Source organism: Melitaea cinxia, chromosome 21, assembly GCF_905220565.1.
Source record: "Melitaea cinxia chromosome 21, ilMelCinx1.1, whole genome shotgun sequence".
Taxonomy (NCBI): domain Eukaryota; kingdom Metazoa; phylum Arthropoda; class Insecta; order Lepidoptera; family Nymphalidae; genus Melitaea; species Melitaea cinxia.
In genome coordinates this window covers 9348251-9365500 of record NC_059414.1, presented here as the reverse complement: position 1 = coordinate 9365500, position 17250 = coordinate 9348251, and the positions used below count along the sequence as shown (strand labels likewise).

Sequence of the window (17250 nt, the reverse complement as noted above, 5' to 3'; positions counted from 1 at the left end):
AAAAAAATGGTTACAACTCATAAGCTGTACTTAATGTGCCTTAAATGAAGATGCATCGAAGAACTCGTAGCTCTTTCCTTGTTTTAAAAACATAACACATATACATATATATGGACGTTGTTTTATAAAGTTTAATTTGAATTAAATAAAATATAAAACTTGTGCCGAATATTATTACCTGAACCGTATTTCGATTTTTGTCGTAAATTGATACTTTTTATTATTACTCCTTCTTCTCCCTTTCTGTACCGATGTACCACGGTTTTTTATAGCCGAAGACGTTTTTTTTTTTAAAAAATAGGCATATCTAATACGATAACAATTTTTGAACCCAGGTCGGTAATTTTTTTCTGTAGATACTAATCCCACGTAATCTCAGGTGTGAGCATTTCTAACAGCCTTACGCCGAGTTGCACGAAAAGAAATTAAAATTTAAGTAGTGATTAAACTAATTTAATCGCAAGAATTGTATGAAATTCTTGTGATTAAATTGGCTTAATCTCTACTTAAATTTTAATTTTGTTTCGTGCAACTCGGCGTTAGGCACTTTAATAGTCATTTAGACAATATTAATTGGACCTATAAAATTACAATTAATAATGTCAATAAAAGTAAGATCTCGAAATACTTCAACTTTGGCTAAGTATATTGTCTGTCACTTCAAAAAATCAATTCCCATCATTACATAACGAGAAACTAAAAAAAAAAAAAATATTTAAAATGATTATAGTTTATAAGATAACAGCAATCAATCAATCAGTCATTTCAGACAAGGTATTAACAATCAATCAGCTTATAAGTCATCCAACGACAGATATTAAGAGAAAGCGACTCCTACATATGACATTATGTGTTATGTACGAAAAGATGACGGTTACAATTTTTCAATTAGTCACGATTAACAGGGTATCATGGCATTTGATTGAACGAAGGTCAGAGTTCAATCGCATCGCTTCACGCACGATACAAACCTTTTGTTTTTATGTTTTGATCGCTGAATATGATGTAACTGCTGTTGTTACGTTCATTCATTTGCATATATTCTTTTTTTTTTGTGTATTATAAAATCGTGATGCATTCAAAATAAAAGCAGAAATAATAATAATAATATAGTCATAAGATAAGTTGCGTCACTATGTAAAGTGGGAACTACACTCAGCGGCACGGAATCTTGGCCAAGCTCATAACATGCGATAGCAAATTTTTAAGTGTGTCTAACTTTTTTCTTATTGTATAAGTGGGTAGAAATAATGTTTACGTTATTCCTAAGAGGATATTTAACTGAGTTGAAGGACATTTTGGTTTGGATTCTGAAGTTTAGTTGAATCGTGTCATTTATCCGACGAACTCTACGTTTTGAATTGTGTTGTGGAATTTGCGAGTGTTAAGTTGTCGAAGTTCTTTGGTTTTATTGTGATAAATAAACATCTAAAGGCGCCTAAGAATCCATAAAAATGCCTTTGTCACCAAGTCAGATAGCACAAGCAGTGGCATTACTCGAACAAGGGATAACCCATCGTGAAGTGGCTACTACTCTTAATGTTCCGCGTTCTTCGATCCAATATGCACTAAAACGGTAGCAAGAGACTAGCCTCTGCACACGCAAACCAGGTAGTGGTGGTTTACGTTGGACGTCAGCTCATGACGACAGTTTTATTGTGTTAGAGATTTTAAGAAATCGCTTCCTTACTGCTGTCGAGATCCAGCAGCGGTTTCAAATCTCCAGGAACGTAAATGTTAGTGAGCGTACGGTGAGAAGATGTATAGAGGAAGTTAATTTAAGAGCAAGAAGACTAGCCCGTGGCCCACAGCTTCTCCCACAGCATAAAGCACCTCGACTTCAATTAGCCCCCGAACATGCTAACGGTCTCATGGGAAAAGGGCAAAGGTTTTGTTAACGGATGAGTGCAGGATTGCTTTAAATGCATCTGATGGTCGATAACGTGTGTGAAGAAGGAAAGTTGAACGATATCTGGCGATTAGTAGCACTCCAACAGTGAGTTTTGGTAGAGGCTCTATAATGGTATGGGGTGGCGTTAGTTCAGATGCATGTACAGAATTGGTCATCGTCAATAACGCTCTAACTGCAACACGATACGTCGAGGATATCCTTCAAGAACATGTTTTACCCTTTGGAGGGTTTATTGGATATAACCAATTCATTTTAATGCATGATAATGCACATCCTCACGTCGCTCAAATCGTAAATGAGTACCTTCAAGAGGTTGGTATTCAAAAATTGCAGTGGCCAGCTCGCAGCCCCGACTTAAATCCAATAGAGCATATTTGGGATAAGCTAAAAAAGACAATTAAAACAGCATCGAACCCACCACAAACTCTTAACCAGCTTCAAGATGTTGCATTGATTGCCTGGCGCGACTTGTCGCAACAAAACATCAAAAATGTCATCCAAAGCATGCCAGACCGAATGCAGGCGGTCATAAGGACTAGAGAAGGAAACACGCGATATTAACAAGCTCACCAAAGATCAAACAGTTCAAACAGTTTTTATTACTAGTGCTCAAAACTGCAGTGTTTAATTTTGTGTAAATGTGATTTTGCGCTTAAACTTCATTATAAACTAAAAAAAAACATTATTTATGTTTGATTACGTATTAAAGACGTTAATTGGATGAACAACGATCAAAATTGGCTTAAATTTGCAGTGTAAACTGAAAAAAATTTAAGTTATCGAAAATTTTATACTTGGCCAAGTTTCCGTGCCGGTGAGTGTATTAACTTTTAAAGTGGTTGCGCTTTTTATTTGGTATCAACGTCTCTCAAATTAAAATGGCTCTTTAATGCAACATACTTTCAAAATTGTGTTTGTATTTCTCGATAGACGCGTTCGACTTCGAACACAACCTATTGTTACAACCTATAACATTAGCATAGACAGGCTAAAATCTAGGTCGAAAACTAGATGAAAATTAACAGGCAGTATTAAATATAAGTAAAAGGCTTGCAACGAAACAATGCGAAGTGCAGTTACAATTATAGTTATTATTGAAATTATACTCGTAAACATAAATGGTAAGCTTTCGCACTTAGCGTTGTTTAAGACTTATTTTGATTGCGCAGTCACGGTTGGGTCGTGTCGCTTTTGTCCTGTTATCAAATGTCTCGGAAACCCACAACTTTATCGTTATTCTGGCGTGGACTTTATTTTAATTATAAACTTATTTAATTATAAGCAAAACGTCTTTTATCTGCTATAAAATTTAAATTTTAATCAATTCTACTCTATATATGTCGAAGAGTTAGGTTATTAGTGTAGTTAGAGGCACTCTTGTATTTATAAAGGTTACTACTCCTTTAAATACAAGAGCACATAGTAGCAGAACAAAAATAAAACAAGCGGACGTCATAGTAACGACGGGTAGTTACTTTTTAATTAAGAATTGTTCTTTATATGAACAGGAAGTCGTTATGTTACTTTTTTCTCGAACTGTTAAACCAAAAGTCTAGTCTTGGAGTTTAATGTTGCCACCCATCAACCAACCCACCGAGTTCTATCCCTAAATAGGAATGATTTGTAATGCAATACTGCGGCATAAGTGAGCTAGTACAATGACAGACAAAGGATGTAACAACTTAGATCGTATGGTTAGCAAATTACTACCAACAGCAGTATTTGCAATTTAGCACAAACACTATCAATTTCCGCGATGAAAATCAAATTTAAATTTCTACATTGCTAGCGTTATTTTTGCATTAACATTACTTATAAAAATTTGTAAAACTTTTTAAGAACTTAAGCTTTACGCTTGATAGGAACAGGAAAATTTCACTTTCCTTTAACATCAAGGTCATATTTAATATGCAAATTTAAGCATAAAAATGCAATATACATACATATATAAATAAAATTAAATCTTATTTCGATTACTTTCTCCGACGTTTATGGTCATTAGTTATGCTACGATTTCAAAATCTATAAACGTCCGTAAAACGTAAGTTTTACTTTAATACTTCTTCTAGATAAATGATTGTATTTAAAAGACTAAGGACCAATCTAACCAGCTAATGATAAATTACAGATCAGACAGAAATAATTTTGTTTGCTCGCAAACAAAAAAAAAACCGACTTACATCGAAAAGTTATACAACGTAGGTAGACGAAAAAATAGTCAAGTAAATACGCGTTATCAAAGATTACTCAAAAACTACTCATCAGATCTCCGGACCATAAAACAAGCACCATAAAAAAGAATTATCAAAATCAATCGACTCAGTTAAAAAGTAATGAGGTATAGGTATAATACAATGTAGATCGTAGATATACGATATATCAAATATCGCTATAAATCAAAAAGTACTTGTCAGATCGAAATTAAATTTAAACGGGACCACATGACACGCACCAAATTTCGATAAAAAAAAAAATCAATAAAAATCGGTCAACTCAGTAAAAAGTTTTGAGGTTAACATACAAACAAAAAAAAATAGGGACCGTCGAATTGAGAACCTCCTCCTCTTTTGAAGTCGGTTAATAAGTGATAGTTTTCATCATTTGCTTTTAAAGTTTGTTTTTCAATTAGCCTATTACTAACTTATAATATGTGCGAAATAAACTATATCAGTTATTTTGGTAATAATAGCCCAAAACTAATGTTTTAATATTTCGTAGTCAAAATTAGAGAAACACATAAAATTAAATTACACAAAAAAACACCTGAAATTATACAAAAACGTGGGAATGGATTTACAGAACAAAGGATATAATTTACAATTGTACGCATCACACAGATAAACGACTCGCAGTGACTAACAGCGTTCGTCAGCGGTCTTACTAAAATAACTAATTCAACCACTTGACGCTCTTGCTAATAAAACTGAGTGTGAAGGTTTAGATGATCAACAAAAAACGATAATAATAATTTTCTGGAACATTTCCAGTAACCTTGGGCCCCTTAGAGCTTAGACAACTCACGCGCACAATTTATAGACCGCCCTACTTAACTGTGCCGATATTGTCCGAGTAAAAGATTGAGTATGAAATTAGATTGTGTAAGTTTTCGTGTGTTTCTGTCATAGCGTACGTTTTATTTGTAATGTTACGTAGGGCAATAAAGTTTATTGCTGTAAGTCGTATCAAATCAAATCGAATTAAATTTTCTCTTGTTGGCTTTAAGACTACGTCAGAGTGATTGTAAATAAATTACTCAATATACCGTAATATGTATTTCAAAAATTTTGGAGCTAAATTGATCATAAAGATCAAAGGATCAAAGCGGTTAGCGTTTGTATAATCAATTGTTAAATACCCAAGGTCAATACATTCAGAATGAAGCTACAATGCTTTTCATGTGAGTTTATGACGCTAGATTTATATTCAGAAAATTAAGGTTTCCAGTTGGCTTTTTCACGGAAGAATTAAAAAAATTTTCAGTTACAAATACATTTTAAAGTTAATATACGGTATAAAAGTAAAATGTCAAACGAATATCTGCTGCTAAATGATACATATTAATAAAAGTTATGTATTCTTTCAAATGATGCACACATCTCAGGCAGAAATCCAGTATACCACACACATGTTGATTGTTTATCGAAAGTCGATTTGTTTCTGTATGTTCGGCACATGTTACGAAATAATAAAGGAATTAGGTCAACTAGACTCTGTGAGAGAATTCCTTCAAGTCACTGTACAGTATAGAAATAAGTTCTCAAATTATTTTTTGTTTAGTCTGTGGCATTGTCTAACTATTAAAGAACTCTTCTACGGAACCTTGAAGTCGCATTAATTATACGACCAAAATGGAATGTCAAGGTGAAAGTAATACATAATTTTCATACTTCGACATGCATCGTAAATACTTTCAATTTTATTTATCTTACAAATTGAAACGTTTTACATATTACCTTTAAGAATTTATGTTGGATTTGAGTACAAAAATAATAAAAAATAAACGTCCGGTTTCATTCGAAACCTCATTACTCGTTTAATTTTGCTAATGAACAAGTAACCGGTCCATTCCATGACATTATACTACTATTACTTACTCAACTAAACATGGTAACGAAATTTAAACTACCTGTAATTAGCGTTTAAAAATGTAAAAAATGCGTGCTCATTCACTAACAAAGTCTATGCTGCTTAACCTTTTGGTATCCGCTGTGATAAAATGTTTTAAAAGTTACCTCGTCCTAGTCGATGGCCGAGCGTGAAGGTTGGTAATTTCAGCAGAGCTAAATTACCAATTACTTTTTAACTGACAAGGATTTTTTTCTAAAAACTCCAAAAAAAAGTTTGATTGAAACAGAAATAATTGTATTTGCTAGCAAACGAAAAAAACCGACTTCAATTACATAGACAAGTAATACAACGTAAGTAAACGAAAATAAAAATTAACAAACGCACTAGTCGTCACAACGATTTTCGAAGGTTCCCAATGGTTTCTCTGGGATCCCATCATCAGATCCTGGTTTCTTTATCATGGTACCGACCTTGGGATATCTCCTTTCCAAAAAAAAGAATGATAAAAATCGTTTCATAAACGACGAAGTTATCTCCGAACATACGGTGATAATATGCTCGAACTGAGTAGCCTCTACCTTTTTTGAAGTCGGTTAAAAAAAGACTTCCAAATATACAATTTTGTTCAAAAACTATAATTTCTAAACAAACATAATGACAAATGTTACATAATAAAAAAATTACCAAAAAAGAGCAGTACATCAAAAGAACTAATAAACATCATTCCAAATCGTTAATGTATAAAAAAATATTATAGAATAACCCATGTGAACATATTGTATAACACTTTCACCTCGTACCGTTCAACTGAATATATGGTGGTTAAACTAATGATATGATTATGAAACTGGCGATTGAAATTAATGTATAATTAGAGAATGACAACAAAATTGTAAATAACGTATTGAATGAACACTTTTTCCCGGTTATCGCTCGGAGCTAATCTCGATCGTTCTCGGAATAAAGTATGAAAAGTCCCCGTGTGGACGGCTGCTATCTAATCGAAGTATAATCGTATGGTTTAATTGGAAATTATTAATATTGTTGGGTCATACTTGTAAAGATAGGAAGATTTTACAATAACCATGTTTTAAGTACTATATTCTTTAGCAGCTATAAATTAAATAAACAAAGTTATAAGCCTATGCTAGAATTGTATAAAATACGAGTAAATTTGTAAGTTACAGAAAGGTAAACCATTTGGTTTATTGCAATTAAATTGAACAAGAGAATATATATGTATTTACCAAACTTTTAAACATTGTCTTAAAACTTATGTACATACTTATAAGTACCTATATTTTATATAAAAATTCAAACGAGTGCATAACACATATTACTATGTACAATATAAGAAGAAAACATAAGGAAATTTTTATTTTTATAATTTGTAACAGGTTAAAGAAATTCTGTTAAAATTAGCATTATTCATATTTAAACTTCATGAAAATTAATGGGACGGCCAAGGTAAATTGATTTTGATCTACTATAAATGTAGAACATATATAATTGTTAATAATTCTTAATTATGCTCCACTAGTGTGATCTGTAAAAACTACTCTGACAATCGTAATTAGACGAGTCGTCCAAATTAATTGGTTTAAGCGCAAAGCGACGCAAACGATAATAACCTTTATGGTATTCTGATAGAACTTATTTCTAAATGTCGATGTAATAAAAGAAACTTAGAGCAAGAGTAATAAGAATTCCTGCAGAGCTTAGCTATTTTTTGTTTCCTAAATGTAGATTAATGGGTTACAGTTTATTTACCAACTTTGAAGTAAAATAGATGCCATTCTTACCTGTAAATAAATAAACAATATTTGGTTAGAAAGATTACACATTATTTCAATATTTAATTTATAATTAAGAAATATTACGAATAATATATTTTCTTGTAAATACTGCTAACTGACGTATTAGATAATATTTTTTTTATTATTACATTTATTATTGCAGGGAAAATTTTTGAATGTGATAACATTAAATCTAACTACTACTTTGTGTGGATTTTTTTTTATAAGGAACCCTGATTATTGTTCTTAAGTAGCCTAAATAATAAAATCAGAATGCAGAGAAAGTCCAGTCAACATCAGTACAATCGCTTCGGAAATTAGCCGAAACAAAAAAAAATAATAATAATAAAAACAAGAAGTCTAAAAATTCAACAAGTGTTTTTTTTTGTTTTTGTGTACCCTGAAATCGTTCACGTAAAGTTGAAACTTTTGTTATTTCGATATTACATTTTATAGATTTATTTATACATAATAATTACATTATCCGACTTCAAAAAAGAAGGTTGTTCGTTTTTTTTTTGGTTGTCAATCGATCGCTAGTGTTTGTCGCATTAATTTCGTCGTTTAAAGTCATTTAATTTAAATTTGATTGAGATTACAGGAGTACCTTTTGAGTTATCCCAAATAATGAGAATTTAAACGTTGTATTACTTGTCGATATAAATTGGTGTTCTTTTGTTCGTTTGCGAGCAAACACAATTATTATTGACATTGACAATAACATTATAAAATTATTTTTCTTTTTGAAAGCATTAACAAAATAATACATATGTATGTATATGCCTGCAGAAGTATAATAATTTGAAACGCGCAATGTAGGCAAACATACATTCTCACGAAACATTCCCATAATACACTTTTATATGTCACATACCAAAATAGTGACGTTGTTCGGTAACAAATAATAATAGCGAAGCGTTGACAATATCGCCAGATGTCATCTCTCCCACAGCTTGTAACAACTTCACGCTCAATGTGTAGTAAGCCACACAAAACATTCATCTAACTATCTATAAGCAATGTACGGACATCGTCTTTTATTTTCAACAAATATTTTATTTGTTACACAATTTACATATTTTTATATTAAAAGCATAACAAATTAAGTAAAGTTTCTTGTAATATAATAATACTCAAGAAGGCTTCAAAAGGTCATATGAAATGTCGTTTTGTCGCGAAGTAATTCATTACTGTAACTTATTACTAATAAAATTATAATTAACTAGCTGACCCGGCGAACTTCGTATCGCCTAACACAAACTTTATCGTATGGTATTAAAGTTCAAATTGACTTTTAAGTATTATCACAAATCTTTTGTATGGGAGTATAGAAAAGTGTTGTTTTTAGACTTTTTCAGGAAATTTAATTTTTTTTTTTTTTTTTGAATTTTTCTCTCCGTAAGAACCATCCTCGTACTTCAAGGAACATTTTAAAAAAAGAATTAGCGAAATCGGTCCAACCGTTCTCGAGTTTTGCGCTTAGCAACACATTTTGCGATTCATTTTTATATATAAGAAGAAGAAGAAGATTACAATTGCGAGTATTAACTTCATGTTAATTAATTAAGTATAGTATTAGAGTGTACAGAACGTATATAAAATATGTCCGCTAGCTGAGATCGACGGGCAAATGGCCGTCAACCTAAACTAGCGGACATAATATATACATTCACTGTACACACTAATACTAATATTTTGTATATATTTTGTCCATCAGAAAATAAGTAAGATCTGGGGGCCCTTAATCTATTAAACACTTATAAATTTAGTCAGATTTTCTAATCTTCGTCACTTTTTATAATCTTGTGCCAAATAATATACTGAGGCTATTATCTAGACATTAGAATACAAACTTTAAATGTATTTTTGGCGTTGTAGAACTGTTTGTGGGGTTTTGCGAGTTTACAAATACCCTGACCTAGAAAGAAAATATTTAGGTACACTAAACAAACAACCAATGACTGGAATGAAAATAGGCCAAAATTTGCATATAAACATCTTCAATCGGGGAATGTTTAAATTAATAGTAATTTAGTGTGTATTAGTTGTTTCAAAAATTTAAATGAGTTTTATATACTCGTATACAAAACAACTAGACGCGTAGAAAGCGGTTCGGTAGACTCGGTGACGTTATCGGGACGTGTTGAAGTGCTGATATTTCTGATAAGGACCGATATCACATGATCCATATAATTTATGATGGATTTTGCTAAATATTAAATTTATTACTACGAAAGTTTTAATAACACTTTCGACCGCTATATCTATAAAAATATAGCAATAGTTATTGTAATAAATGTATTTAAATATTATATTTAATAATCACTCATAATATATGTAAGTGTATATAAAGTATATGTATGTGTTTTAGTACGCACGGTCGTCTGCAGTTCCTAAGGTAAGCTAAACGTGTGTTTCACTCGTAGGTAACAGCACTGATATAATAGTATTTTTGATAAATATCTCTAAGGAAATATTGCAAAATATTATAAATACGAGTCAGTTAAAATAGAAAATAAAAATCTCGCATTATAAATGTCACTGACCCGGCTGAAAAAGAAAATTGCGCCCCTTAAATAACCTGTTGCTTTCATTCTTTTAATCTTTTAACCGCCCTAACTCTTAAGAAAAGCAAAAAATTTTAATAGTAACTGTTTTATGAGAAGATTGTAATGGCCGTAATGCTGAATTAAATTATCTAAGAATTTCTTCCTCTCTTAACGACAGTTTTATACGTCAATTATTATACTTACTGCAATTAATTTTGCGTAATAACAATATGAAGAAAGAAGAGGCACGTTACAGTAAATAATATATAAAATATTGTAGTATAAAATACTGTAATGTCTCGACAGTGCAAGGTAATGCACAAGCGTATTAGTGATCGATCGTTGACGCAATATCAGCAGAAAACTGTAAGCTTTATAATATTTATTTTATTACATGAGCGCAGTCACGTATGCCTGATTTACGTTAGAGATATTCCAGATTATAAAAACTCATTAAATTACTCATCTGCGGATACGAATACCGATCATCAGGCTTCTGATTCGGATACAACTTTAATTATGTACATAGACAACGATTGATCTCATTTTAGGTGTAACTATTTATATTTTCGTGATTTTTCGTTTATCTTGGTAAACTTACATCTTTCCGAACTCGTTTTACACACCAACTTTATTTAACGTATTTGCAAAGCGCATTCCTTTGGTAATGAGAGTAATTTTTATTGATATTTTAAATCTTTTATTACTAACTAACTCTAAATGACGAGTTAGTAACGAATTAAACAAACTTAGCACTTCTTATTTTTTTATACATGTTAATGTAATAACATACTTTAATATTAATATCTAAGAACGTAATAAAAAGAAAAAACAGAATTATTTAAAAATATATATTTTCTAAGAAATAAAGCAGTCGTTTATGTATACCGTACCGAGCACTTAAAATTCAGTCCGCGTCAGACGTAACGGCTGAGAATAATAACAACGAAAACAGCCAATTATCTAACAATAAGAGTCATAACGAATTACAAATACCTTACAATGAGCAAGAGGAACCGAAATAGATGCAGTCTACTCACAGCATCCGGTATCTACGGAAAACGGGTCAGTTATTATTAACGAGTGCAATTCTAAACATTTATTGCAAATGTACTACCGTCCCCGGCAACTGCTCTAAACATTTTAAACAGAAAAAGTTACTTATTAATAATTTTAAAACACAATATTAGGTCCGCATCTAAAGTGACAAGATAGCTGCTAAAAAATGTTGTCTTGTAAAAAAATATTTACTTCATATTGCTTAATTTAAAAATTAATTTCAAACACTCATATGGAAAATTAGTTCCACTGTGGTTTTTAAATGCGTGTGTCTAAATTGATATTAGTTCCAAATAAATGGAGCAGAACTCCGAAAAATAAACATTCATCTCAACACTTAGGTGTTGTCAAAAATGAAACTAAAAGATACTATTTTTAGGAATTCTAAAGGTATACACGTTCCTAGAAAGGAAACTATACGCCCATTAAGACTTCCTTTTGGGAGGCGTCACTAACGGACGTTGACAAGAGTTGCACCATGCGGAAATATTTAAAGTCATCCTTTGATGTGATAAAAATTTACATTTATACGGAATTAAAATTCATACACACACAAGCGCTGGAGATCATGTCACAATTTGAAAAAAAAAACTCAAAATAATATAAAAAGTATTAAATTAGAATAGAATCTTTCTTAATATTCTCGTAATTCTCTAATTAAACATACGACCGTCTCATGGTTTCACGAATAATGAAGGAACATTAAAGACTGCCCAGCGGACTTAAAATTGCACATAACAATAAAAAATACATTTTATTACTACAGCACCGCATCTCAAGTACACATCACATCACACAATTTGAATATTTTTTGTACCTTTAGGCACTAAAAGCATTTTTTTACCTAAAAACATTATGAACTTTTTGCGCTATAACTATTTTTTTTTTTTCAATATTTTAAGTTTTGTTCATTGATACGAAGTTGCTGTACGATCTTTTGTTGAGACTAAAGTACTGGCTACTGCGCTCAATCTCTAATAAGTATTAGCGTTATATTTTAAGAGGAAAGGGTACCGAAGAGACTTTTCAAAAATAGGTATTTGAATAAAATGTTTCTGTCGCGCTGCATGCCGCTACCGCGCCCCGCGCCATCTCCGCCCCGTTTTTTCTATGTGTGACTGTCGTGTTGTTAGTGTGCGTGCGCCGGCTATTCAGCTATTAATTGTTGACGATATTTTAGTATTCGCATCTTTCGTTTGTGATTGACTACGAGTACATATAGCGCATAGTGCTATTTTTCTGAATTTGGCTTGTTTTATTGAATTTGTTCTGCATCGTATTGCTGTGACTCGGCTTACTATTATTGAATTTCATAAACTACTTATTATATATGTTTTATTATTTTGAATTGGATACTCTTTGTGACTTGATACATGTCTATATTTTTGTGGGTAATTATCGAAATACTTAGGTACTTTATTTATGAATTAGGTATGTAATTACATGGTTGAGGTGTGTGTAAGAATGGGTAATGAAATATATACATAATTATAGTGTATACATGTAGTACATAGTATAAGTGTAAGTATAGTATATATATGTAATGTAGTACATACACAGTATAAAAATGTTTGCCTTAGTACCTATATAATTTGTAATGTCTCATGTTTGTCGCAGTTATTAATACATAGGTATAGGTTATATATATTAATTAACATATAATTGCGGCGATATAACAATGGTTAAAAATAATATTATAATTTAAAAAAAAAAAACAAGAAAAGCCGCCTGCGTGAAGAACAACTATTAGAAAGTCAATTGAAAAAGCTGGAACAAGATAAAAATTCAATAATTACACAAAGATAGCTAAATAAATCACACCAATTTCAAACATTATGTACTGTACACTTACAAAAATCATGAAGGCGACTTTTTCAATTATTATTTTATTTATGTTTTTTTAGTTAGGCAAATTACGTAATCGATTGAATTTTTTTAAAGAGTGGTTGATTAACATGACAACATAATAATACACTTTATTGAACAACAACAGAAAATAATAATACGTATCAGATTGATTTTTAACCGACTTCCAAAAAAGGAGGAGGTTCTTAATTCGACTGTATTTTTCTTTTTTTTTTGTATATATGTTACTTCATAACTTTTGACTGGGTGGACCGAGTTCGACTTGTACGCAAAGGAAAAAAAGCCGACTTCAATTACATCGACATGTAATACAACAAAGGTAGACGAAAATATAGTCAAGTAAATACGCGTTATTAAAGATTACTCAAAAATTTGTTATCAGATCTCGATGAAATTTAAATATGACTACACGATAAACATCAGCTTTCGATTAAATTAAAAATCATCAAAATCGGTACACCTAGTAAAAAGTTATGCGGCATAATACAACGTAGGTCGACGAAAATAGTCAAGTAAAAACGTATTATTTATATTACTCGAAAAGTTGTTGTTAGATCTCAAATAAACTCAAGTGAGACCAAATGACACACACCACCTTTCGATTAAAAAAAAATTTGTAGAAATCGGTCCACTCAGTCAAAAGTTCTGAAGTAACATACATAAAAAATACAGTTAAATTGAGAGCTTCCTCCTTTTTTGGAAGTGGGTTAAAAATAGAAACCGATTTTACACGTCTATAGAATTCCTAAGTCAACAAGCTTGAACAGTGAAAGATTTAGTATAAACGAAAGAGGAGTGAGAGGGAAATTCAAGAAGTAAGCTTTCCTCAGAACGAAAACTGCGTTAATTGGAATCACTAAGAAACTTTAATCTTCGTTTTAGATAAGCAGGTACAACAGGATTAAAAAGAATAGAGTAAAGTAAGTTGAGAATATACGTATTCCCGAAGTAAGGAATTGGGTGCCACTCAGGGCGTAACTACTGCCGTATCAGCCGTATCAATGATACGGGGCCCCCTATTTACAGGGTGTTTTTAAGGTGTGTAAGCAAAAATTAGTAAAATGTTATCCACAATGTCACTTAATCTTGTGCTTCCTGGAAAAAAGAATTAAAAAACTGTCATACATACCTATAGAGTTTTAACTTCAGAAATGACTGAAGTCTGAAAAGCAGTCCCCTTTTATCCGAGTCAAGCGTGCGCCCAATTATTGATAACATTCTGTATCGTTTATTTCGAGATTTAGTTAATCATTATGAACAATGAATTAATCTTTTTTATATAAGAATGGGGCACACAAGCAGACGAAGCCATCTGATTTATAACGGCTACCGTCACCCATGGCCTTTAGAGAAAAGATGTAGACACTAGACGCTTTAAAACCCCCAAACTTTAGCAAGGTCATTCCACACTTTGAATGTACGCGGAAACATTGCGCACGAAGCTCGCACATTGGTTGCAAACCACTGGTGGATACAATTAGCACCACTAGACTTCTTGACATCGAAATAATGCAGAACACGACAAACGACACTGCTCATAGTGCACATTACGCATCGCGTGTTCGCACCGTGGAATGCTCGGTGGTGCTTTTCCCTCATCGTCAAGAGTTGAATTCGACGCAAAAAGAGTGCAAAGAATTTCGCTTACTTTTTCGCATAATATGCCAGAGAGCCTTCAGGTTCGCGCAATGATGGAAGTGTAGACTAAAAAAAGTTACCTTCGACAGCTTTTGTAAGAAACAAAAGGCATGGGTTCCATTTGGAAAGCCCAATAGTCTCTCGCCAATTCTGCTGTGTTTGAACTTTGCCCTAGCGATTTACTACCTGTAAGACCTGGAGGCAGCGTTGAATCTCTTCTTCAGGTTATGCGCCTGTGAATCCCCCATATAGATGCGGAAGATTCATAGGAATTCACTAATAGTATTGGCCTCACAGACTGAAGCGAACGATCTCCCGCATCTATTGCTGCAGGTCAAGGCTAATAACTCTCCAGCTTGGAACTACAAGCTCTTTAAATTTGCTTAAAATCCGAAATTCAAAACATTCATTCCATTAAAGAACTCATGGAATTATTACTGATAAAATTCAATAGCCTTGCATCCAATTTTCCGGAGGTATTAACTTGATGTTTTTCAAAACTAAAACTGATAAAAAATTACCTAAGGATTTCGATGGAACAGGAACAGCTACAGCAGACTACACTCACTATTGTCTATTCTAGGAGGAAGTTATAACTTATAATCAATAAATATTTATTTTAATTCAATGCAAGCATTTTTTGTGAGAAATCTTTACCCATCATTTGCCTGCCCCCCCACTAATTTGGATACAGGGTACCAAGGTTCCCGGGGTTCCAAGGAATGCTACGCTAGTGGGGCCACTTGAGTTTTTTACGCAATTCAGAAATTCTGCATGTCTATTTGCGAAGTCCAAATACGAATCGCTTAGGTACATAGATTCGACCAAATTTAATAATCTGCTCCTCAGTAATGTCAAGAAAACAACTAAGCAATTTTTTACCGATGAAAAAAAAACAGAGGAGGTTCTAAAGTCGCTACGTACCTATATTTATTTATGTTTGACCATGCATAGCTTTTTACAAAGTATTCCGAAATTGATAAAAAAATATATTGGAAAGAGTAAACCCCGAAGTTGTTTTTCGCCTAGGAGGCGAGGAAGAAGCGCGGCTCGCAGCTTGCTTGGCATAGGCATGGGAAAGAGCAGTCCTAATTTTTTAAACTTTCTTATTGTATTTTCTATTAGTATTACGGTAATAATAATCATAATATACTTTTTTGAAATCCTTGTATTGAGCCCTTGTGATACCAAAAACAAACAACACAGTTATTTACCATAATTATCATTGTTATTTGTTAGCGAAACCCTTCGTTAGCCCAGGTTTGCACAGTGTTACAATAAAAACCGCATATACAAATACGGTTTTATTGTAGTTATGAAAAGAGAAATTATTTAATTTTGTTAATACGAATTTTAGAAAATATCGACTAAAAATAACATCACTAGTGTATCGATATAATTGTCGACTATGAGGCATCACTTCGCTGGCGTATATACGTATTGCTTTGACCCTTCCCTCCCCCAGACCTATCCCCCAAAAAGCAAGAAAGGGACAACTGCAGCTCAGACCGTTTTAGGTATATAATTTTTGACCAAAACAGTGTTTCGTAGTCGACTGTTTTCTCCTCAAAACATGGCAATTTTTTAAAAATTTTTTTTTTAGAAAATAAAAGAAGACTTCGGCTATGCCCCTATGTTTTCATTTTTTTGAAAATATGCATATATTTTTTTTAATGAGTGTCTGAAAATGTACAAAAAATTATGCAATATTTCGAGTTTTTGAAGTCTCCTAATTCCTATGATAATAAGAATATGAAAAAAATCAAAACATAGGGGCATGGTCATGGCAGCAAAGAGTTCTATGTCACAAAAATATTTGATCTAGTGTCATTATCCAGGGAGAAAACAGTCGACTACGTTTGTATGGAGAAAGACCCGGTACCCTTTCCTCTTAAAGACTACAATTTCCAGGAGTAAAAAGATTTATATTCTATCGCAAAAATCATTTTAAAATCGATTAAATACATCCTAAGATTAACGCCCTGATACAATCTTAGTGGTTTTTTGTTGCTATTTTTTTTTAATATTTCGTGTTTTACTACTTTTATAAACGATAAATAAAAAAAAAATAAAAAAATCTAGTGTTTAAAATCAATATAAATAAAAATTACATGAAATATTTGTATTTAAAATACAATATTGAATTTCATTGTAAAATTTGCACACAACAATACGAAGATAATGAACCTCCTTCATGCGTACGTTATTTCTTTACAAACAACGAGAATAACTAAAACTTAATTATACTATCAAGAACAAAGAACTCCTTAGAGCTTTCTAATTAGTTGTAACGGTCTGCATATTTACAAGAAAGTTTTTTTGACTCGTATATATTTTAAATTACACCTTATTTTATGAACAG

General features: G+C 32.0%; 1 protein-coding gene across 1 annotated transcript in view; it reads right to left on the bottom strand.

The window, feature by feature from the left end:
- Positions 1 to 17250, bottom strand: part of LOC123663925 — a 120300-nt gene that overhangs the window by 55677 nt on the left and 47373 nt on the right. The window lies entirely within an intron of this gene.